We start from the raw sequence: 26,329 nt of genomic DNA, 5'->3' as shown, positions 1-26,329 counted from the left end.
AGACAAAAAATAAACATTTTTTTCTAATTGTTTACTTCTAATCATGTTACATGGGTTAGTGTGGCAAGTTCTGTAATAATAAGTTACATAAGGTGTCACATGATGCAGCGGTAGAATGTGATGCTCTGCGAGGCAATCCCACATAGGAAGGTTTCCAGTTCAAGTCTGGAGACGCACTTGAATGTCCAAGCCCATGATCTAGGACTTGGTGAAGACTGAGGGTTGGTATCAAGACTGTGTTGGGGGGTTTCTCTCTGGTTCAAATCATGAACTTTTTTTAAGAAGAAACTACATTAAAATAAGTCCTTCTTAGTATATACTTTGTATATACATTATATATTGCATAGTTTTAGTCATATATCACATATAATCCTTTGGTTGCCTCTTATATAGTTAGTGTAATTATATAGGAGGATAAGGTGCATAGTTTAAATGGTTTTCAACATTTAAAAGGGTTAAGTATTTTCTCATACTAAATGGCACCACCCTTTTCATCTAGTGTTGCAGACAATTCATTGGTAATTTAATAGATAAATATATGACATTTAAAACATTTACCAAACTGAAAGCTGTGCACTTGCAAAGTACATCAAATGTGCTATTGGCTGAGGTTTTCTTAAAATATATAGATGTTCAAAGTCTCTTCATATAGGGAACCAGCAGTTAGCATAATGGCTATGTCACTGGACTCCCACATAGTCGACCGCAGTTCATGTCCTGGACCTGGTGGCTTAAAACTCATGCCGGGCGCGTGTGCGTGAGTGCCCAAGATCCTGAGAAGAGAATGGGGGAGAAGGGATTGCGGCGTGACCATCCTCCCTGGGGGGTGATTTCTCGCTTTCTGTCTCTATGTCTCTCTCTGTCTGTCTGGCGAGCGCATGCGCCCTATAGCGAAAATCTCTACAAAAAAAAAAAAAAAGTCTCTTCATATACGTTGCATAAATTCAATTCTATTTAAAATGCATATTTATGAAGATGTACAGAATTAATAAACTGAAAATTTAAATATATTTGTTTAATGCACTTTTAATGCTATTTGATCCTTTGCTGTTTTTGATTTTACTCAGTAATATTATTTATGACACTTAATAATAATGCACTTGACTGATGGTTATATGGTAAAATGTATCTTCACTGCTTTCTTGCAAAGGGATTTGAGAGTGCAGAGTAATGTAAATAATTAATGTAACAATGCCTTTAAGCATGGGGGGTATTCAGATGTTGTCCAAAGGAGTTGTAAAATTATGACTTTTTTGTATATTTAGTAGCATGCTATTGACGTGAAATCTATCTTAAGGAACTATTTGTACTCTGTTGTTAATTCTTTGCTATTAATTAGAAAGAAACTAGACAATATTCCATGGAATTAAATTTGACAAATAATGTAGTGAAAAATTACACACACTCACATATAATAGTACTATTTTTAGATACCTACATTTTTATAGCAATGATTAGAGACATATTAATATTCTTTCTTTCCATTTCTAAGGTTTTCAATAGCAGTGAGTTTTGCATTCTGTTAGAAGTATGTGTACTCACACACACACAAACACACATACATATATATATATATATATATATATTTATTGGAAACTTTAACTATCCTATCGACTTTGGATAAAGTATTCCAGTTCACTGTGTTGAGTTGACATTTTATAGTAATTAAAAACCATATTGATCTAAAAATATTAAACTTAATTTTTTTCATTTGTTCATCTGTCACGCACTGTATTAAAAATGTAATGTCTTATCTATGTGGGTTTGTTTACAGAAACTAATAAAGTATTCTATAAATAATGAAAAAAAAAACAAAAGAAGTGTACCATGCAGTGAGGTTAGAAATAATGTATTTTGTGTAACTTCATTTAGTGACAATTAAAAGCCACAGTAGGAGTGGGCCAGCAGATGGTATAGTGATTAAGGCTCTGGACTCCCATATGATTTATATATCTGCTTGAAAATATTGCCAGGTGTGTGTGTATGTTTGCTGAAAATCCTAAGAGGGGAATGGAGAAGGGATTGCAGTGTAACCACCCCCTTGGTGGTTAATTTTTCACTTTTCCTCTCTCTCTAGTAAGTACATGTACCCTATGGCAAAAACCAAATAAGTAAATAAATAAATAGAGCCACAGTGGAGAATGACCCTAAGAATATCCCTATGAAGCATGCTAAATTGGATTTATTTAGTTGTGTCTTTATATTTCCTTAGGATAAGTCAAGAACGTAAAGGCCTAAAAAGTTTAATGGAAATACACTAATACCTTGTATATTAAAACCTGAATCGTTCTACATCTTTGGGATAACAATTAGTATGAAATATTTAGCTTACATAAATAAATATCCCAGATACCCTTGAAACTGTCTCTACCTTATATGTCATTTTTATCAATGAGACTTCTGATTACAGTTGAATTTAGAGCAGACAGATTACATGTGGCTAATAAGTAGCATGTTCAAAACCTTGAAGAGTCACTAGTTATGAGGTTGGCATATAATTTTAAAAATTAGAGGCTTAAATAAAACTTTCTTTTCTTCTTTTTTTCTTTTCTTTTTTGGGGGGAGAGGTTTGTTTTTGTTTGTTTGTTTGTTTGTTTGTTTGTTTTGCTATAGGGCACATGTGCTCTCCAGAAAGACAGAGAAAGACAGAAAGCATTCACCTCCCAGGGAGGATGGCCACACCACAATCCCTTCTCCTCCATTCTCCTCTTGGGATCTTGGGCACGCATGCACATGTGCCCAGTGTGAGTTTAAGCCACTGGCTCTGGGACTCGAACCAATGGTTGACTACGTGGGAGTCCAGCGACATTGCCATTATGCTAACTGCTGGTCCCAAAACTTTCAAAAAATGATTTAGCCATTTATCTCTATAGATAGAGTGTGTCCTGTGATATGCTTGCTAGATTTAGCAAATAAAAATACAAAATGTCTGGTTAAACTTTAATTTAGATAAACAGAGAACAATTTCTTAGTATAAGTATTTCCTGTGCAATATTTGAGACATATGCATACTAAAATAAGAAGTTTCCATCTGAAAATCAAATTTAACTGGGGGTCCTGTGTTTTATCTGGCAAGCTTACACTGGGAATTCTGGAGGCAGACCAAGATGGGCATATGGACATCATTTTTGCACATGACCAGTACTGCCTTAGAGATAATGAACTTCTCACAGACTCTTAAATAAAACTTAAAAATTTTTAATTCAGTTCTTTTTGACAAATACTTACCAGTACTCTTGATTTAGGAGATCCTGCAAGGTACTTGTAGGATGAGTGAATGAGAAGGATTGCTGCCTGCAGTAAAAGAACAGTTTAGCTAAGGGATAGCTATGTTTTTAAAAAGTCAACAATAAAATCATTAATGGCGAAAGGTGTTATGAAATGAATGCGGGTGATAAATGTGAGAAAGCAGGGCCTTCTGAAAATAGAGAGGGCACAGTCTAGTCAAGGGGATACATATCAAACAGAGGACTGAAGGTCAAGAATAACATGCAGAGTTAGATGGTGGCACAGTGGCTTTGCAGTGCTCTGCAAGACTGACCTACCTGGGAAGGTGCAGGTTCATGTCTGGAGAACTCTCTGAAACATGCCAGGTGAGTTTCAGAAGCAAGGCATCATGGCATCAAGACGTGGGGGTGCCTATTCCGCTGACTGCCTGTCTGTTTGTCTTTCTCACTAGTGAAATAAAAAAGATTATTTACTTAAAATCTCCCAAAGACTGAGATAAGCAGATGAAAAGCTTCCTAGGGAATGGGAACCCATACCTAATAGTACCCTGAGTCAGGAAAGGATGTGACATGTTGTGGAAAGGAAAATTATTTTTGAAACATAGTGAAAACATTTACAGTCAAATTACATGGGTAACTGCAAATCATAGAAGTTCTATTCTCTTTTATTTTCAATTTTTTTCAATTAGAAGACAATTGGATGTATTACTATAGAAAGATGATGTATTTTGATGTATTTTAGAAGATCAAGAAGACAAACTAGGAATTAAATTAAAATGAAAATTGAATAATCCAGTTTGAAGAATGGAGGTTGGAACTAGTGGCAGGCTTGAGAAACTACAGTGATGGCTTTGAAGATGGCCAGAAGTGGATATATTCAAGGTTTGTTTTAGTGATGAAGCCATGTAGGAGCTACACTTACTTGATTAGCTCTTGATCCTGACATAAAATGAGAATGAAGGATGCTTCTGCGTTTTAGCTAGAATTGACCACAGTGAATTTTCTCGAAGTGGGAAGCCATGGGAAAAGGTTTTTATACAGTAAAATGGGGCATAAATGATTTTAGTGAGAAATGATATTCACAATTATTTTTTGGTTGGTAAGTAGAATGGAGAGGTCTAACTTTTCTGGTAGTCAAAATGAATTGTTTTATTGTTTACATTTTTATTCTCTTGCCCTCTACAAGACAAATTCTCTCTAGAAAGTTTGGTTTAGAATATGACTAAGAAAGGCCATCAGGTGACATGGTGCTTACGGTGCTGGATTTCTACCACAGTTTGAATCCTGATCCTGGTAGCTGAAAAAATCACACCAGATGTATGTAACTACATGCCCAAAATCCTGAAAGAAAAATGAAAGAGAAGTAATTGCAGTGTAGCCATCCCCCTTGGGGAGTGATTTATCACTTTCTCTCTCTCTGTTTCAGTTGTAAGTGCACACACCCTATGGCATACACCTAAAAAAAAAAAAAAAGTGACTGAGAGTTTAGTTTTCCTTAAATTTTAGAACTATATAGCATGCATAAGTAGTACATGGTTTTCTACAATAGAACTCTGAACTCACTGTGAACAAATTCTCAGCAAAGATAATTATCCTGAATTACTTGATTTTGATGAACTAGGCTATGTGTATTACTAGATTATCCTTTCTGAATCATTTGACTGAAACTTTTAGATCAAATCAATCATGTATTATAAGTCTGTATTGATAATAACAGTGCTATTTCCAATTTATTGGACTTAAAATTGTTATTAGTATAATTCAGAGGAAGTTCTATGACCATAAATATTGAGAAATTAGACTGTCATTGCAAACATCTATATATAGTTGAAATAGCCTTCTAATGATGATAGACAACCATAATTGAACCTCATTATTAACCATCTGTCTTTCACATGCATTTGCGAATTGGCTTTTGTAATAAATGCTTACCTAATATCAATCCCGTCTTTGGAAACATGGTAAATGTAAGGGTGTGCTATGATGACATAAAAGGACAGTTGACATATTTAGGATAACGTAACATAGAACATTGAAACATGAAATATAAATGTGAAAGTTAAGAAAAATAGCATATTTAATGTAGTTCTTATGTAGAAATAAATTGAAATGGGAGCTTGGCAGTGACAAAGTGGTAACACGGCACTTTTCCTACATGGAAAGGTTCTTGGTTCAAATGCTAAGTCTTCTGAGTGTGTACTGGGGATGAGTTTGCGTGTTCATGAACCAAGCTGACTGAAGCTAGGAACAAATGGTGACATGAAGACCTTGTTGGGGGCCCCGTATCTCTCTCTTTGCTTTCTCTCTGTCTCTCTTTCATATAAGAAACAAAAAAATGTGTTTTTTTGAAAGAATATATTAAAATTATTTTTAAAAAGGTTATATTAAGTTTGCTTTTGAGAATGTTGCTTTCTAAAACCTAAAAACAAAGAAGAAACCAAAATAAGCACCAGAAATTAAAATCTTTCACCAACAAATTAAATTTCTTCCACATCATTTATTCCAACAAAAAAGTGAATCTTAATAGAAATCTGTAGCCTGTATTTGACATCAGTCATCATTTATGTAGAATCTTTGCAATTATTTTATTGGGCCAACCAACCTTATACATTCTAGAATAACAATGCTAACTAACAACATTGAGATGGGTAGAGAGTATATATTTTAGAAATATTAGGAAAACATTTTTTTTCCTTAGGAAATAGTCTTTAGTTTCATTAGAAACTTAAATGAAAACAATGCACCAAGCCTGTTTTAACTATTTCAGTGTCAGTGACGTATAAATAAATTAACGTTAAACCTTATTTAACTTTTTTTATAACTGTAATAACTATTAAATATAATTGTACCTTTGCTTAAAGGTTTCACCAATCATATATCTCTGAATTAAAATCCATATTTATTCATAAGTGTTCTAAGTAATTTTATAGATAAAAACCTATTACATGCTACATTAGAGTATCATATATAATTCTATCAAATACTCATTGGTTAGTGTTACAAAATGCCCCTGGAATGTTGATCATTTCACATAAACTACAACCAATAATAATAATAAGTGAATTGTATAGCTGTTTTATATTTTGTGTTTTTCTTCTGTCAAAATCCGTGATATCTTTTTTAAAAAATAAAATTTAATAACAGTACTTCTTTACATCATGCAGACTGGTTTTTCCCAACTTGAATACATTGTATATTAGTCCAGTCTAAGATATTATCATGTACATTATCATCAACAGATACCTTTTTTTTGTCTGTTAACTGTTGTGTGTGTGTGTGTGTGTGTGTGTGTGTGTGTTTCTCCTTGATTCTCCCCTCCTGCATTACCCATGCCATCCTGAATTGTTTCCGATGTCTACAGTTATACCTCCTGGATGTACCAGATTTTTTAAAAATGTGGTTCCTTTTCTTTCTTTTTTTCTCTCAAAAGAAAGAAGCAAAACATTTAAGAAATATAAAATGAAATATTTCTGTTGAAGATAATCTGTATGGTAATATCTTTGATTGAACCAATATAGAGTTTATTCTGGATGGGAAATTTAATTTTTTATGCTGTAATGATATTCAGTGAATGAATGTAAAAAAAGTTAAAAAGAAATGTATTTCATTTAAGACGTTAAAAAAAGAAAACGTGGTTTCTTTAAATGAGTGTTGTTTCCTCCTAATTTTTAAAATATGTAATATTGAAATCAATGTTCTTTTTTTAAAATTTTATTTAACTTTATTTATTTTATTTATTTATCTTCATTTGACCAGAGAGGGACAGAGCGAAAGAGAGAAAGGGAGAAAGCAAGCCGCCAGGTCCGGGACTCGAACCACAGTTGACTATGTGGGAGTCCAGCACCCTTAACCACCACGCCACCTGCTGGCCCCAAAATCAATGTTCTTATCCTCAAACAAACATCTGTACCAATGTTCCCTACATCCACTTGTTGTTGATTGTCATTTGACTTTTTCCTGGTATATGCAGAGATAAGTTTTTTTAACTCAAAAAAATTCATTTTATTTATATGTACATATATATATATATGTATGTATGTATATAATCTCAAGCACTTAAAATCAATAAAATAAAAGAAACCTTGCAATACATTTTCATGAGAAACTTTTTTGTATTAAAAAGAATGCAATGTTAACATATGTTGTTTCTCTTTTTCTTTTTCTTTCTTCTTCCCCTTCTTTCCAATGTGATACTTTCTTCTCAGTAAATTTAATTGTACTCCTATCTTCTTTGTCATATTGACTTCTCTGCATGTAATAATTTTACTTATTATTAGTTTATAATGTAATATTATAAGTTCATAAAATAAGGAGGAATAACTTTGCTTGATAATGTATTTTATACATGCTTATATTTGATTTTAAAGTGAATAGAAAGTAAGCTCATTTTAATGTCATTGCGTTGACATTAATAGTTTAAGTAGAAAACCAGGCTCTTGCACTTGACATAAGGATGTTAGCAAATCAGTTAAACAATAAAAGGCAATTTATTTCTGTTTTCTTTTTAGGATTACAAACAATTAATATAAAATTTTGATCAACACGAGAACATCCTGGAATGATTATATCATTTTTATTTTCATTTCTAACCGAACAGTTATAACCCTGAATTTTGTTAGTACTAGTAACTTTTTTCTTCTTGAAAACTAGTGAAAGAGAAGTAGAGAATATAGTTAATACTACTCTCTTTTAATTTAAATGTAGACTTATTCTTATGTGACCTGACTGGATAGAGTGGCATCTGACTGGTGATACTTATCTCACCACCCAGTGAGTGACAAAGCAACCTCTTATTTGTTCTAGCTTGACTGCTGGTCAGTTGGTCAGTGCCCATGCATAACTCATGCCTTGGATATGTGGATTTAAAAAAAAAAAAAGAAGAAAAGGCTTTATAGGTTTTAAGTTAATTTCTGATTGCTCTTTCCTTCCACAATTTTCAATTCTTACATATTCTAATTCATTTAGCTTAGCAAAACTTTAATTTTCTAAATTTTCATCAGATAGACATTTTCCATGAAAATATTTTTTAAAGAATTATTTTATTGAACTTTATTTTATTTATTTACTTCAATTTGACCACAGAGGGACAGAGAGAGAGAGAGAGAGAGAGAGAGAGAGAAAGCCGCCAGGTTCAGGACTCAAACTACATGTGTCGGCCATGCGAGAGTACAACACTTAACCACCACGGCACTTGCTGGCCCCACCATGAAAAGAATTTAACACAAGACCAAAGTGTATACTGAATCCATAGTATGAGCCAAATACTGGGATTGAAGTAAATGAATTAGGCATATTTGTTAATATCATAATCTAGAATTGTTAAAGTTTGTTACATTTTACAATCTAGCTTCACATGAATTATATCATGGAAACTACTCTTATGTTACTTGACAGAGGTAGAAATAACTTAAGCACAATAGTCTTATAATTATGTTTTCTCAAATGATATAGTTTTAATATTTTAGATTTCTTGTTTTTTAATTTTCTTTTTAGGTTTCTACCATAGGGTGTAGGTGCTTGCTGGAGAGAGACAGAGAGGAGGAAAGTGAGATATCACTCCTCCCCAGGGAGGATGGCCGTGCTGCAATCCCTTCTGCTCCATTCTCCTCTTGGAGTTTGGACACATGTGCACACATGCCAGCTGTAATTTTTCAGACTGCTAGTTCTGAGACTTGTGATCAGGCATGTGGGTATCTAGCACCTTTACCACATGCTATCTGCTGGTCCTAGGTATTCTTTTTAAATAGGGTTAACTATTATCACTACTTATGAAATGATCTTCCTATGCTTGGGCCTCTCTTTGAAAGCAACTACACATTTTGTAGTAGTGTTAGAACAGTGATCTATCAGATAGAACAGGGTAAAGTTTTGTTTTAAGGATATGTTTATCTTACAAATATTTGCTAATTATGCTACAGTTGGTTAGGGTAGACTAGAAAGTGAGGGATCATACTTGAATGTTGCTCAGGCCAGAAGGGCTCACAGAGAGTCTGATAATTACTTGAGGTTTCGAGTTGCCTCTGATTTCTGAAGCAATCGCTTCATAAAATTAAGGCTTCATTTGTCTTTTCCTTCGGATGAATTCAACATTAAGAGCTTTTATGACGTAGGCCAGCCCTGTAGCCTACTGGTTAAGGGAACAGATCCCATATTTTCAACCATGGTATGAATCCCAGCCCAACAGTTCAAAAAACAGGTAGGACGCACATGCAGACATACTCAGAATACACTCCGAATGGAGAGACGGAGAAGGCATTGTGACATGACTGTGACCCATTCAGGGGTGCTTTCCCTCTCTCTCTTTGTCTCTCCGTCTCTTCTGCTCACTCTGGTGAGTTCACATACCCTCTATCAAGTTAAAAAACAATAGAACTTTTACATCTCAAATAAAAGTAATCATTACCAGCTTCAACTTGATTTTTTTTTTTTTGAATGACTATTTGAATCCTTATATACTAGCTGGAGTTGCTGATTATATAATTAAATTGATATTTTCTGTAGGTTTTCTCGATATATTTCTCACCTTGTGTATTTATTGGAAAGCAGTGAAAAATCTTGTTTATGTGAAACAGACTGAATTTCTCACTTAGATTCCACTTTTCCTCCCCTCATGAACTGCTTGGCCTCTAGAAACTGTTTTCTTGGCATGAAAATACTAATCAGAAATTCCAGTCAATTCTAAAATGACATTCTCCCAACATGCTATCAGTGTTAACTATAATTAATCCCAGCAGCTGTTGTCGTCTTTTTTGTGTGACATTTGTCAAAAGGCTATCCTCATAGTTTTAGCTAATTATTGTGTATCTAGACTGTTTTATTCAAATTGGGAAGTGTATTTACTTCTTTATCAAAATAAATATCTGTGGTAATAATACGTGTCATTTTCATGAAGAATAGCAATTGTTTTACAATCAGTTTTGCACGTGCCGACGTTGAACATTATGGATTTACTCCATTAAAATTTCTGTCAGACATAACCTCAAAGGCAGCATAGTGTCCCCCTAGAGACAGTACTTACCAGTTGTTCCAGTTTTCTGTTGATGTGTTAAAAAAAAAATAGACCTAAAGTTCCTATTGTAAGAGAGAACCAATTTATTATTCCTCTTTCTGTTGGTTGATTTGCGATTCTTTTTTTATTGTCAGTTGAGTCACTGGGATTCCCTGAAGATCTCCACATGGCTTCACTTAAATGCCCTTCTGTTTGGTACCATTGTCACATGAAGGATAAGTTGGAGCTTTTAGTCAGGGGCATCATTTTCCTAAGCACTGGCTTCTCCTCATCAGTATTTGGTCTTTCTCACAGCTTGGGACCACCTTTCATGGAGAAGAAGTCCAATGGGGAAAAGAAAAATCTTGCATCTCTTGGGACTCAGACATCAAAGTTATGCATCGCCCTTTTATCATGTTCAACTTGTCCAAAGGGTCTGTGAGATGAAATCATAGGCAAATAGTTAACTCTGTTTCAGCTCCTCTCCATGTGATACTCTGGAGTCGAGCCAGAAACATAGACATGTCCTTTTCCTTTCTCACGCCCTTCTGTTTTGAGGGTACTTCAACTTTAGTGTCAAAAATGAGCTATATTCTCAAACTCAACTGATAAACTACACATATCCACATTCTAAAAGAGCTTATTTAACATTTATAAAAATGCCAACTCAAGTTTGCATGCCTTTCTCTGGATATTTTTCAGGTTGAGTTTTGATGAACTATGGTAATGTTAGGAATAGGAGGAAAAATATTTGATTTGGATTCTACTGTCATTTTATTTTTCATGGGTGTGACTTGACAGTTCTTTCAATAAATAGTATTTAAGTGTGTCTCTATAGAATTGCCACTTCATAGTACATAATCTAAATATTTTATGCAAGTAAAAATCTATTCTAGTCTCATTTTATGAGGTTTGTTTAGCGTGAGAAATGGAATAAGCAATATTGAGGCAGAAATATATGTTACAATAACCAACAGTGTTATCACATACATCAGAACCTTACTGAGTGCTTGCGGTGTGCATTATAAAAAATGAAAATAAGCATTCTAAAACATACATTTTACGGGAGTGCTGATGACTGGTGGCCATACTACTTCAATGAAGTAACTGCTCACCAGTTAGGCCTATTCCTAGCTTACGACTTCACAGTTTCTAAAACTCACTGAAATGTGCTTCCGTACACATTCAAGACGTGGCTTCTTTTGGTTCGCCCCAGTATTATTGAAAGGCCTCCTAGTTTGTGACAGGCTCCTCAGTGCTTTAGTGTTTCTTATCGTCTTCCTATTAACCTTTTCCTACATACGTTTTTCGCCCTCAGACAGATCATACAGGGTATTAACTTAGCACTCTGCTGTCTGACTGTCCCCTTAGATGTAATCTCTGACTTCAGGGGATATCTTTGAGTTTAATGTTGTTTATTACTGTATTCCCAGCTACAGAATAGCTACCAATATACATTAGTCATATTTTTGATTGACTAATTGCTCTGTTACTGAGGAGAAGATAACTTAGTATTAATACTAATGAAGTATTTAACAAATATATTTGAACTAGTGTTGATATGTACCTTCCAAAGTTGACTCTTCTATTTTTTAGTGTTTTTTCTTTTTCCTTTTTTGACCAGAGGGTGTATGTACTTGTCAGAGAGACAGAGAAATCCCTTCATGGTGGCATGGTGATGCTGCAGTCATTTATTCCTCCATCTCTGTATTCCATCAGGCTTTTGGGCATATACACACTTATACCCAGTACATTTATCAAGACACTAGGGCCAGAATTTGAACCCCAGTTGGCCACATGGAACCTGATTCCCTATGCACAGTGCTTAACCACCATGCTATGGAGATGACCCTTTATGTGAATTCTTACAGAAAATTATTCATTACCTTTATAACAATGTTAAATTCCCCAACCACTATGGGATATATATATATATATATATATATATATATATATATATTAGGTTCCACATTGACTTATCGCACTAAATGTAAGAAGTATCTTTAACATGAAATCTCTGAACAGCGTATATTGTTTTAACCCTTGGCTAAAATTGAATGTGGTTACTATTTTCACAGCAAACTCTGAAAACTTATTTCCTTGTATATTATTTATTTATATTTTTTTCCCTTTTTCTTAAATTTGCTAGAAGTCATGTGTGCTCACCAGAGAGGGACAAAGAAGAGCAAGAGAAAGTGATAAAGGAACCCTTAGAGGGATGGTCACTGCATAATCCCTTTCCCACTGTTCTCTTCTTGTAATTTTGGGCATGTACATACATGTTTGTGGTATGTTTTTCAAGCTTCCAGGTCTGGGGCTCGCATCACACAGGTGGCCATGTACGGTACAGGCACCACCTTGTCTCAGCCTGACCTCACATATGTTCTGATAAAACGAATTCCTCTAGTTTTACTTTGGTCTTGGGACCCAGAGCAGAAGCTTCATCTTTGATATTCATCTCCATTATAGCAGCTATTAATGTGTTTCAAGACCCTGAATACCATCTATAAATTTTGTCATGTATCTGTTTTATCATTTTCATTAGTGTTTTGCTCTATTTGAATTGGCTTTGATAAAATTTATATTAGCTGTCTTCACAAACCCCATTTTGTTTTAGCTGTTCAATTTAGAGGGTTACTTTACATGCAATTGCTGTCATACCCCAATGCACTAGAATACCAGTATCACTGTAAAATATACTTTAGTTATGATTTTGATGGAGATTAGCATTTGACAACTTGACATTTGGGCAGTATTATTCTTAGTAAGATGTATATATGACTTGTCCAGATCATTTTAGTTACTTGCTCAGATTGTTTCTATGGAATATTTGGTCTTTTGTGAGATAGAAGAAATGGTCTAGGAAGAGTAAGATAAGTGTAGTAATATTTAAAAGTAAATTTTGAAAATGTACTTTTATAATGTTTATCTTAATATAATGCAGTACAGAAGATACTATAACTCACTTGACCTGCACTGATTCTGCATTTATTGCATAATACATTTGGAGGTAAAAACAAGTTTGGTAACAGGCAGCAGTCCTCAAGCCAGCCAGTGGCATAGTAGTTATGATGGCTGGATCCCACATGCTGTTTGAGTCCCGTTGGCTTGAAAAACCCTCTAAGCACGTGTGCATGCATGCACAAAATTCCAAGAAGAGGATGGAGGAGAAGGGGTTGTGGCATGACTATCTTCCCTGAGGCAGTGCTTTCTCACTTTTCCTCCTCATTTCTGTCTCTCTTTCTCCCTTCTCTCTGGCAAGCACAAATGCAGTACAGCAAATTAGGGAAAAAAAGAAAAGGTGGCAGTTCTGGAGAAGTTACTATACCACAGGCCCTACACCAAGAACTTTATGTAAACTTCTTGTGCAGACTGTACTACAGCTTTATGAGGCAGATGTTAATTTACTTCGTCTATGATACAGAAGGGGAAACTTAGAGACAGCAAGGTTAAAATATTTTCCTGGGTCATACAGCTGACACATTATGAAGCCAGAATTAAAATGCTTGTGGTTTGACTTCAGAAGATAGTCTCTTAATCCCAATGCCACATAACTGTGAATAACAGAGCCCTGCAGATGGTGTCAATGGGAGACAGAAACAAATAGGTCTGCCTATACTGTGCAGTGAATTTGATGAGAGTGGTAAGGAAGGGATGTTATGGGGACATATCAGTGGGACCAGCTAATCCAGCTTTGGAGGTAAGGACATGTAGAAATGGTGAAGAGAGAGTTTATTTATGTTTTAATATAGTTACATTTCCCAATCTGATATAGCAGTACTTGGCCTGAGGATACACTAACTGCTGAATTGAAAAACTAATTTGGTATGACATTTAGGCAAAATCTTAGAAAACCTCAAAGTGTTGGGACCAGCAGATGGTGTAATGGTTAGGTTGCTGGACTCCTATGTAGACGTTCGTTTGAGTCCCAGACCTGGCGGCTTAAAACACACTCCAGGTATGTGTGCTTCTATGCCCCAAATCCCAAGAGGGGAATGGAAGAGAAAGGATTGCAGCATGGCCACCTTCTCTTGGGGAGGGGGGATTTTTTTTTTTTTTGTCTCTTTGTCTCTGTCTCTTCTGCAAGCACATGTGCCCTATAGCAAAAATCTCTCTCAATAGGACCAGCAGATAGCCTAATGGGTACCTCACTGTACTGCCAAGTAGTTGATGGTGGTTCAAGTCTCAGACCTGGCAGCTTTAAAACTCTCAACAATCATGTGTGCAGGCATGCCTAAGATCCTGAGAGGAGAATGGAGGAGAAGAAATTGTGGCATGGCCATCTCCCCTGAGGGGTGATTTCTTGCTTTCTGTCTCTCTCTGTCTTTGTTTGCCTGGAGAGCACACGTGCTCTAAGCCAAAAACCTAAAAAAAAAAAAAAAAAAAAGAAGCAAAATACAAAACAAACAAACAAACACCTTCAAAGTGTAAAATCCTAATAATTCTTGAGATATTTATATGGTTTGTACAAAGATGAGTCCAAAAATACTAACTTTAAGCCTTGGTATGTTCTTAAGCTACTATCTCTGAAATAATACTACAGTCTTACTGATCAAGAAGATTTATATGAACAAAGTCCACTTTAATAAAATGAGACTAACTAGGATAAAATAACAAAAATGTAAAAACAGAAGCAGCACTCACCTACTCCCTAATCCTGCTTTTTAAAATGATTAGCAGTAAGTACACACAGAGAGATTGAACTGAACATCGATCAGTAAATTTTAACTAGTTTATGATCAAAATAGGAATTTATCAGAAAGTTTATTAGCTAAGCTATTAAATTATGATAAATGAGAAAAATATCTCCTATTCATTCATGTCAAGGGTCTTCAGAAGATTATAGAAATGTATGATGATAAAAATATATATAACTTTTTGCACTAAAATAAACTCATATTTTAATTGTACATTTCCACAAACTTATTGAAGCCTCCTTGTATTTATATTTAAAATATTACCCAGAATGTGCTTCAGCTTTGGGAAGGGGTTTATTATACCTCTACTATATTTGATATTTAAAATGCTCTTTAAAATTTTTATGTTTACCCACTGTATGGCTTTATCACATGCGATATGGTTTTGAAGTCCTACTTCTGGGCCAGCCCATGGCTTGGTGGTTAAAGCAGCTGGATCCCTCATGGCCAGCTGTGCAGTTCAAGTCTCAGATCTGGTGGAAAGAGAAACATATGAAGCACATGCATGCTTGTGTGCCCCAAATCTCCAAAGGTGGGGGAAATGGAAGACAAGGATTCTAGCTTGACCATCCACCCATGTGATTGCTTTCTCACTTTCCCTTTTTTCTCTCTGGCCAGTATGTATACCCTCTGGTAAAAACAAACAAACAAACAAAAACAAAAAACAGTAATAACTTTAATATATCAAAACTCACGGTTCCCCTTAGGGAATTAATGGAGAAAAATAAAATGAATCAGTTTCTATAACATGATTTCTCATGTTAATGACTTTATATGACAAAGTAATGCTATAAACTTGGGATTTGCAAACAATAAAGGAAAAAGGTAAAAGAATATAACTCATTACAGAAACTTTAAACAGTACTTGAATATTTTCTGCTTTAACTGTGGGGTGGATTTTGGCACTTTAAAAGCTGATGACATCATGCAGTGGTTCTCAAAACAGGCTGCTTCTAATAATCACCATGGGAATGCCTAAGACTCTAATGCCTGGGCATTCCCCAGAGAGTAAAATTTACTGGGTTCAGACATGTGCATGAATAAGTTTTTAAAGCTCCCTAGGTGATTCTAACCATTGTTAGTGCAATCATTGTTGGTAACAACTAAACCTAGGTTCCCATAGCAAATTAAAATCAAGGTGGTTTTTGTTGGCAAGAGTTAACATTCTGAGTGTCCCTGAGTCTCATCCTCCCAACCCCTCCCCGCCAAGTTTATTTTCCGGTAAACACTAAAGTGTTAATATTGAAAGACATTGCTCCTTGTTCCTGATGAACGTTTTAATGAAATTACCTTTGAAAAGCCTCATTGTTTTTAGAAAGACAAAATGAAATTTGTTATTTTGGACACCAGTTCATCAAATACTGCCATTTCAACACTTCTGAAGCCTCTTTTTACAAAAGAAGCTTGTGAATCGAGGTGGGAGAGATAGTTGAAAATAGACCAATTACACCTGGAGATGCATTTGTCAGAGGTGATGGAGGAGTTAACACTAATTTAGTCCCTGTGAATAAATGGCACCACATCCTCAGTAGAGGAAGGGTAATGTACACATTACTGACAGTGAATTTCCCAGAAATTTGGTAAAATTACAAAGAAATTGAAACTATTCATTTCAAATAGCTTTGAAAGGAATTCTAACATTTAATACATTCTTATGCATATAGGTATTCACCATAAGTGTCTTTGTTTTAGACTTAAACACTAAATAGTAAGAATGTCTGCATAGAAATGACCTTTACCTACTGTGGTCTAGATAGGATTTGTATGTTATATTTTACTTTTGAATTAGTTGGCAGTTAGCTACAACTCATATTCAAAGGTCTTCAAACTCATGCAGAACTGGCCATGAAACTTTTTCTATTCAGACATTCACTTTATCTTTAGCTAACTCCCTCATGATACTCAATTTTAAGTATATTTTTCAGACTGTTAAAACTGTAATCTTTGGGACCAGCTCTGTGACCTGGTGTCTAAGAGCTAGATCCCACATGGCAAACTGCGTAGTTGGAGTTCTGGACCTGACAACGTGGAATCATGCTGTGCACATTTGTGTGCGTGCTCAAAATCCTGAAAGGAAGGAGAGATGAACAAGAAGGGAATGCAGGGTAGCCATTCCCCTATGGGAATGCTTTCTCTTCTTCTATCTCTTTCTGGTGAGTGCACATATGCTCAGAAAAAAAAAAAAAGATAATTTTTCTTCTAGCATTATTGTATTTTTATCTTCCTTAAAAAAGTTACCTTTTCTTTTATATTCACTGACCATTTTCAGAAAAATAATTATCAAAGTTTATTATTTGCTTATTTCTTTAAAAGTTTGCCATACAAAGACTTCACAAAATTGGCCACATTTTCAAAAGCTTTATTTGTAATATTTCTATTACTTTTTTATTTGCAACAAAAATGAAAACAGATATGTTCATTGTATTAATCTTTAAGTTTGTCCCAAATTGGAAACTATTCCATTGCCAATCAGTACTGAAATGAATAAATACATTGTACTGTATGTAGTTACGAATTGCTATGTAGTAATGAGAATCATGTCTAAAGTTATATGCATACTAATGAGTCATTCTCATTAAACCATGCTGAAAATGTGTGAGAAATTAAATTTGTTCCTAAGTTTTGGAAGAAATTTTTATCACTGTCCTTTAAAAGAGTAAATCATACGGATTAACTCAGGTTATTACTTGCTGTTTATACATCACAGAATTGTCTATTTATTATTTAAATATCTTGTCTCCAGAAATTCCCAGAAATAAACTAATCCTAAAAAAATATATTGTCCTTTTGTAGATATATGTGACAGCCTTATAAAACGTAGTATCATTTAATTGCAATTTTTTTGAGAGGTTATTTTGCTATTGGGCGCATGCGCTTGCCAGACAGACAGAGAGATAGAAAGCGAGAAATCACCCCCCAGAGGGGATGGCCATGCCACAATCCCTTCTCCTCCGTTCTCCTCTTGGGATCTTGGGCACGCACGCACACGCACCCGGTGTGTTTTAAGCCACCGGGTCCAGGATGTGAACCGCAGTCGACTACGTGGGAGTCCAGCGACATAGCCATTACGCTAACTGCTGGTCCCTTAATTGCCATTTTTAAAAACAAATGGCAATTAAATAAATAAAGTTTGATAATTAAGCACATAAATAATATGATTAGAAAATTCTAGTTTCAATCTTTTCTAAACATTCAGCTGTTTCTATTGTCTCAAATATCCAATAGTATCTTTCTTGCAGCTTATTCCAATCTATTTTCAGGATTGAGGAACATAACATTCTTAAGAAAGTGTCAGAGTGTGTGTGTGTGTGTGTGTCTGTGTGTGTGTGTGAAAGAGATATAATTACTAATTTCAGCATATCTTTTCTTTTCTTTTTATAATAGAAGGCATACATGCATGCAAGAGACAGAGTTAGGAAATATCCATGATAGGGTCTTGTTGCTCTACAATCCCCTTTTCCCCCTTCCTCCAGCTCCTCATGATCATGGGCACTTGTGGCTGCTTATGACGTGTTTTTCAGGCCAATCTGGAATCTGAACCATGGAAACCGTATGGCTTTCTGCATGTCAGGGTCCTAAAATTACCGTACCATAAAATTACTGTAAAGTTTGTAACTTCTATTTTTTTTGCTCTTTACTGAATGCAAAGCCTGTGCCTAGATTTGCCCAGGAGTTCATAAAACATGATGACTGCTTAAAGAAAGTTTCAAATTCACATGTGAAATTAGTCCAATTTAGAAAAATGAAAGAAAAAATTGACTGGTCTTGAATTCTGTGTCATCTAATTAAGAAATTGCTTTCAGGAATATTTTTTTGGGGGGAGGGGAGAGGTTTTTGCTATAGGGTGCGTGCACTCACCAGAAACAGAGAGAGACAGAGAGATAGAAAGCGAGAAATCACCCCCCCCCAGGGGGGATGGCCATGTCACAATCCCTTCTCCTCCATTCTCCTCTTGGGATCTTGGGCATGCACGCAAATATGGCCAATGTGAGTTTAAGTCACCGGGTCCGGGACTCGAACCACAGTTGACTACATGGGAGTTCAGCAACATAGCCATTATACCAACTGCTGGTCCCAGTTTCAGGAATACTTTAATCTTCATAATTTTTTTAAATACAGAAGACTGGTATATAATATTGGAAGTAATTCATTTGATCCTATTTCCTAATATATGTATTATGAGAAACAATAATACATATGAACCTCAAGAAATAATATTGTAGACATTCTAAATATAACTTTATTTCCAGTAGAAGTTTATAATGTGAAAAGAATTGTTATTTGGACATACATCTTGATTTATCTTTTTAGAAATACCTCCATGGATATAAAATACAGGTAAGATGACCATCTTTTTTTTTTTTTTTTTTTTTTTTTTTTTTTTTTTTTTTTTTTTTTTTTTTTTTTTTTTTTTTTTTTTTTTTTTTTTTTTTTGTCGTAGGGCACAGGCCTTTGCCAGAGAGACACAGAGATAATGAGAAGAAAAGTGAGAAATCACACCTCCCAGAGGACATAGCCAAGCCACAATCTTTCTCCATTCTCTTCTTGGGATTTTGGCCACACACGCACATGCACCCACAACACCTGCTGGCCTCAAGATGACTGTCTTAATCTTAAACATACATTGCTTTTTGTTTTATTTTTGAAAATAGTAAAAAATAAAATTTAGAAAGGGCAGCAAAATTGTACATATGGGTGTTTTATACTATAAATTTCCACAGCCAAAATTATTTGTAAGAAAATGTTTGGTTATGGGACCAGCAGTTAGTGTAATGGCTATGTCGCTGGACTCCACATAGTCGACCGTGGTTTGCATCCCAGACCCAGTGGCTCAAAACTCACACTGGGTGCATGTGCGTGCATGCCCAAGATCCCGGGAGGAGAACAGAGGAGAAGGGATTGCGACATGGCCATCCCCCCTGGGGGGTGATTTCTCGCTTTCTGTCTCTGTGTCTCTCTCTGTCTGTCTGGCGAGGGCATGCTCCCTATAGCAAAAAAACTCTCAAAAAATAAATAAATAAAATGTTTGGTTAGATAAAAATAATTTGAAAATTACAGTTATCACTTCAGATAGTCATGCTGTACCATATATCTCTATAAAGTTATTTTACTAATAAGATATGGCTTCTAACACATTATATTCCTCTGCCCCCACAAAAAAAGGAAAGAAAATTTTATATCTATTCATAAACTACATTTTTATCAATTTCCATTCTGTCTTTGCCAGTACATGGGTTGTTAGCCATGGAGGGATTTCAAAGGAGAAAGCATCTTTTACTCTCTCATTTTTAATGGTGTTTTTAAAGTAAATGATTAAGTAAATTATTTGAGCCAAATATAATATATAAGAGCTATTGTATGTTATAAATCAAGCAAATACAAGGTCATGACACAAGTGATTCTAGTTATTAAAACTTTATCCCTTCCTTGGGATTACACCGTAGGATTTGGTATAATTGTGCTGGATTACACCGTAGGATTTGGTATAATTGTTTTGGCTTGGGTATTCATTAAACCTGACTCACTACCGAATGAGCACATTAGTGAGATAACACATCAAATCGTCTTGAGGATTCAGATCTAAGGAAGAATTATTTCAGCAAGGACCAGATAGTATCTCTGAATATTAAGAGTATAAACTTTATAAAAATAAAGTCTCTGAAAAACCTTGCCACAACTTTAAAATAAATGATAATTACATGATAATACATGTCATTTTTAGTATAGCAAGACTATATACTTCTACAAAAATAAGACTATATACTTATACAAAAAACTATTTGAATAGTTCTGAGGTGAAATGAAGGTTTAGTGAAGTGAGTCTAACTTTATACAGCCTGGTTACAAGTGATTTAAGTAGTGTCCCTCCCTGCCACCTTCTCTTCTGTGACTTCTGCCTCACATGTGCAAGCTAATTCCTGTAAGAGTGTAAGTACGGGAATGAGAAACACAGCAGTAAACTGATTATGGGGGTAAAAGTAGCAAATATGAAGGAAATAACTCTTTAAATACATGTTGCTAATCACAAACTACTATTAATAGACAACAAATCATTTTAGGTTTGGCAAATATTAAATGATATATGGAACAAATTTTGGAAATAATTGTTTTTCAGGTTCAATAATGGTATTATGACATAATACCTAATAAATAAAAATTATTTAATATATATTTTAAATGATAAGGAGCTCTTTAATATTGAAGACTGAAAATTTCTATAATTTGTATGATTTAAAATAATCCCAATATTCTCATTTCAATGTGTTCATCTCTAAGGGAAGCTCTTATTAAAAATCCAACAGAATAAAAGTGATATTGTTAACACTGAGGCATTTTGGATAGAACATCTGAGGGAATTCTTCATATTGTCTTTACAGCAGTTTTCTCAATCTAAAATTATTTTGAAATAAAACTTAAAAAAATAAAGCAGGAGATCATTCTGACTAGAGTGGCTCTATTAGTAGTGAGCAAAACTCTGGATTAAAGCAAGTGTTTCATAAATAATTTCATAAACGCTCTTGATTTTCAGGTCATGAATTAAGTGCTCACACTTATGTAGACTGAAGATGGTCAGAGTAAGTAATGACAGTGAATTGCAGGAAAGGACAGAGCTAATTACATTATATTGATCCCGTAGATCATAGGAGTCACGATGAGAGATGGGAAGGGTTCTGTCCGTTTTAAAAACAAAACTATGTGAAGAGGTAGATACATTCAGTGTGCCTGAAAAAGTAGTTCAGTATTTTTTTTTTGGAACCTTTAGACTACGCAACTTTTTCTTCAAGTACAGTTTGAAGCAGGGCCTCCTCATACACATAGTATAAACGCAGGGCCGATTACAACTGAACAGGTGTCTTGGAAGGCAGCCCAGAAACTTCCGAGAACTCTCCAGGGATCCCGAACATGGAGCAGCACACATGTGCGTTTTAGATGATTCAATGTTAAAACCAACAAAACTTTAACATTTCTCTAGTCTTATTGTTCAAGTGAGATATTAAAGTTCATTGGGTTTCCAATCTGCCTTTAATGCCACTGGAAGTAGTCATTTATATATTTGCTATTTATTTGGGAAAGAGAGAGACAAAGAGTCAACACCTCCACCTCCGGCAGGGCCTTCACGCTGCGCTCCAACCCCCACCTCAGCCGGCCGCAGCCCTTGGGCAGAGGCATTCACTGCGTACTGAGACTGTTCTGGGTGGGAACCCGAAATCCTCCTTTGTGAGTGAAGCTTTGAAGCACATTGTATTTTACTGCTGTGCCACCATCGGGTCCTGAGGGTATCTTTTGAAACCCAAAGGTATTAAAACCATCCCTGTTTTAAAGTTTTGTTTAATTGGTCCCTGTTTTAATAGCAAATATATATTGTTTTAAGATGGAGTTTTAAGTAATGGGGTTTTTTAAAAAGTTCATGGAAAAGGTAAATTATGGAAAAACTAAGTGAGGTGAAGACAAAGCTGGACGCCAGATGACCAACCAATATTCAAGTTCCAGCCTCAGTGGCTTATCAGACTCAGCCCAAATCCTGACGAGATTGGGAACTGGAGGAAGGACTGAGATGTGACCAAGTCTAAGAAGTCTAATTGAGGAGCTCCCTGTCTCTTTCTCTCTCACACTCACTTTCATTCATGTGCCCTCTGACATTTGAAAACAAACAAACAAGAACAAGCAGAAGCTAGAAAAGTTACTACAAGTGAAGACAGGTCGCCAAATGCCTACAGAAATGTGATGAACGAGTGAGTTCCTTTTAAGCATCTCCCAGTTTCCAAGAAACACTGCCATTTTTGGACATTACCGATAAATTTAGATTTTAGTTGTTTTACCTTTCATATTTACCCACTCACCTCTAACCCTAAAGTTTTTATCCAGGGATAAGAGAAGAAATTTTCCCACTAAATAATTAGAAATGAAAAGTTATAGTTAGACCCTGAGTCCTGCTTCTTCAGCATTCTTGTTAGTGGCGTAAGAATTTCTCACTGATGATAACAATACATTCATAAGGATTAAATCCACACTCCTAGGTAGATTGTAAATTTTCTCAAGATTATTCAGTGTGTTCATCTTTATGCATGCATGCACGTGTGTGTGTGTGTGTGTGTGTGTGTGTTTGTGTGATACGACCCAGTGTGCAAAGTTAATAGAACAGACTCTAGAATAAACTTGCCTTGGATAAAGTTCCAAACTATCACTTACTAATGGTGTGACGTGTGTGTGTGTGTGTGTGTGTGTGTATTCATTTGATACGACCCAGTGTGCAAAGTTAATAGAACAGACTCTAGAATAAACTTGCCTTGGATAAAGTTCCAAACTATCACTTACTAATGGTGTGACATTTTACATAACTTATTGATATTTTCATTTCCTTTTCTGCAAAGTGGGCATACGTTTTGTACCTGCCTGATACGACTCTTGCAAGGGAGGAATGAGCTGCAAATTTCTAGCATTTGTTAAGTTCCATAAAATTAGTATTGTTATAAGAGAGATTTCAAGCCGGAGATCCTGCTGCTGACGTTGTTAGATCCAAGGTCTTGTATATGTACGTGTTTATTAGGGACTATTAAACTACCCTCTAAAAGCCTTTGCAAATAATTCTCTAGATTTTAAAGAAAAAACATGCTACTTATAAAAGGAGGCCATGTGAAGAGAAACATCAGGAGGTCTCTTTAGCAATGAATGATGGTTTATATAGAGTCAGCCACTTTGAAAGTTATTTGGGAGAAATATACAGAACAGGTGGACTGCATGACCTGTTTGCCCTGTGAAAATTGGTATTTGAAATGACCTGATTCTCAACCTGCGAATTTTCAAAGTGACAAATTATGCTCATTTGGCTTGTAATGATGTTCTGATTATAGGCTATCAGACCAGTGATGGATTTCCATGACTTCTTTTCTTAATGTGCTCAAATCCTGTGGTGACCTTTCCATATTTAAGCATGTGACAATATTTTCAGTAGCGAGTAAAATTTCATAATTATATATACACGTGTATATTTCTTAGGTTAAACTTGTGTTTTATTAATATTTTTAATCAGCCCTTCTATACATGCTTTGTTTATTTATTTTTGGGGGGAGAGGTTTTTGCTATAGGGCGCATGTGCTTGCCAGAAACACAGAGAGAGACAGAGAGACAGAAAGTGAGAAATCACCCCCCACAGGGGGTAGGTCACACCACAATCCCTCCTCCTCCATTCTCCTCTCGGGATTTTGGGCATGTACACACACATGCCCGGCATGAGTTTAAGCCACCGGGTCAAGGACCCAAACCACGATTGGCAACATGGGAGTCCTGCAACATAGCCATTATGCCAACTGCTGGTCCCCATGCTTTAATTTTTATGAATGCCATTAATTTGTGCTTAAAATTCTGTGATAAAAGCAGTGTTAAGAGTTACCTGATTTCTCTTGTGTTTGGTAGGATTTAAGAAGCTTTGCAAATCTCACGTACTTTAGATACAGCAACATATGAGATATTGGCACTACGTTTGCATTTACTTTAATTAGTTTCATTACTTCATTCTATGTTCTAAGGACTTACTGAGTTTCTACTGGGCGTCATACATAAACCCAGGTACTGGAAGTGAACAAAACACAAAACGTTCTTGAGCTTACGACGCTTACAACCGAGTGGGAGAGTCAGCCGAACAATTTTACATCCGTGGCTCATTGGCCCATAGAAGAAATGGGTTAGAGCACCTGGGGAAAATTGAGAAGACAACTGATAAAAGCTGAGCCAAGGATAAGAAGCAAATGGGAGTGAGAATGACTGAGGTGTGTCGAAAATAAGATTGTTTGCACAAGGTGGTATGCAAATGATGTAGATGTAGTGCCATGGAGGGCCCTGGAAAACCTTGTCAGTGTCTGTTCATTACAATGGTGGGCCCTGAAGCTAAACTGAAAAGGACTTAGGAGCAAATCATACCAGAGAAGGGGAGGAGCAGAAAGCATACTGGTTAAGGCTCTGGATTCTGACCTGGCTGATCATGATTCGAGTTCCAGACCTAGTGACTTGAAACTCACTCTAGGTGTATGTGTGTACGTGTGTGTGTGTGTGTGGGTGTGTGTGTGTGTGTGTGTGCGTATGTGCATGCCCAAAATCTCAAGAGGAGAATGAGTGGAAGAAAAAGGATGTGTGTCATGGCCATCCCTTTTGAGTGATTTCTCACTTTACGTTTCTCTGTCTCTCCAGTGAGTGCATGTGCCCCGTAGAAAAACATCTCTAACAACAAAAAAAGTAAAGGAAATAAAAAAAAGGGAGGCAGTGCACACAAATATTTCTCACAGAAAATTTGATTGAACACGATGCAGGGAATTGGGATGAGGGGGGTTGAGGAACCCACAACATGCACCTGGCATGACTTTCAAGCCACCAGGTCTGGGATTCAAACTGTGGTCAGCCATGTGGGAGTCCAGTGCCTTAACCCCTGTGCCACCTGCTGGCTAGAATAACTTTGAAGCATGTGTGTGTGCTTGTGTGTGTTTTTATAGCACCGTTTAGAATCAGAGTTGCTAAATTTACATAATGCCCTAGGACCTAGCACCTACCTTAAGATCTTTACATTTATTGATTCATGTAAGTTTCATAATTGGTGGACATAGATCTCGTTTTGAAAATGAGGAAACAAGAGAGAGACACAGTTTAATTAACTTGTTTGAAGTAAATTAATAAGGGGCAAACTGAACGTGATTCTAATTACTATAATATACACTCGAGTGTTTCTACAGAGCTCAGTAACAATAGTACATTTTACTGGTAACTATACTATAGAGAATTTTTAAATATTAGAAATAAATAAGGTTATTTATGATAAATTTCACTATTTAAACATTTTTAATATATTTAGTCTTTCGTCATAGGGCAAATGCTCTCACAGGAGAAACAGAAAGAGACAGAGAGAGAAAATGAGCAATCACCTCTCCAAGGGGGATGGTCAACCGCAATCCCTCTCCTCCATTCTACTCTTGGGGTTTTGTGCATGCATGCACAGCAGGTCCGGGCCTTGAACCATGATCAGGCATTTGCAAATCCAACACCTTAACCACCATGCCACCTACTGGTCCCTAATATATTATGATTTAAAAATATTTAATTGTCAAATATTGTGTATATATTGTGTATTTAAGTAGGAAAACAAATAGAACCTGAAGGAAATAAATATGAATAAATATGTACAATTATTTTAATGCATGAAATGTAACACTCAACTCACTGTCCTAAAATATGGACTGAAAATAGAATAAATCTGAGTTTAAAAATATATTATTTTTGGGACCAGCAGTTAGTGTAATGGCTATGTCGCTGGACTCCCAGGTAGTCCACCGCGGTTCAAGTCCTGGACCCGGTGGCTTAAACTCACGCCAGGCACGTGTGCGTGTGTGCCCAAGATCCCAAGAGGAGAATGGAGGAGAAGGGATTGCGGC

At 35.7% G+C, this 26,329-nt stretch overlaps 1 protein-coding gene and 1 pseudogene across 1 annotated transcript in view; both read left to right on the top strand.

The window, feature by feature from the left end:
• NCAM2 (neural cell adhesion molecule 2) overlaps positions 1 to 26,329 on the top strand; it is a 602,380-nt gene that overhangs the window by 195,829 nt on the left and 380,222 nt on the right. The gene's annotated exons all lie outside the window — the stretch shown is intronic.
• Positions 7,943 to 8,087, top strand: LOC114004704 (uncharacterized; annotated as a pseudogene).

Source organism: Tupaia chinensis, unplaced genomic scaffold (assembly GCF_000334495.1).
Source record: "Tupaia chinensis unplaced genomic scaffold, TupChi_1.0 Scaffold139612_1, whole genome shotgun sequence".
Classification (NCBI taxonomy): Eukaryota; Metazoa; Chordata; class Mammalia; order Scandentia; family Tupaiidae; genus Tupaia; species Tupaia belangeri.
Note: the sequence above shows the minus strand (reverse complement) of the source record. Positions and strands in the feature narration are given on the sequence as shown.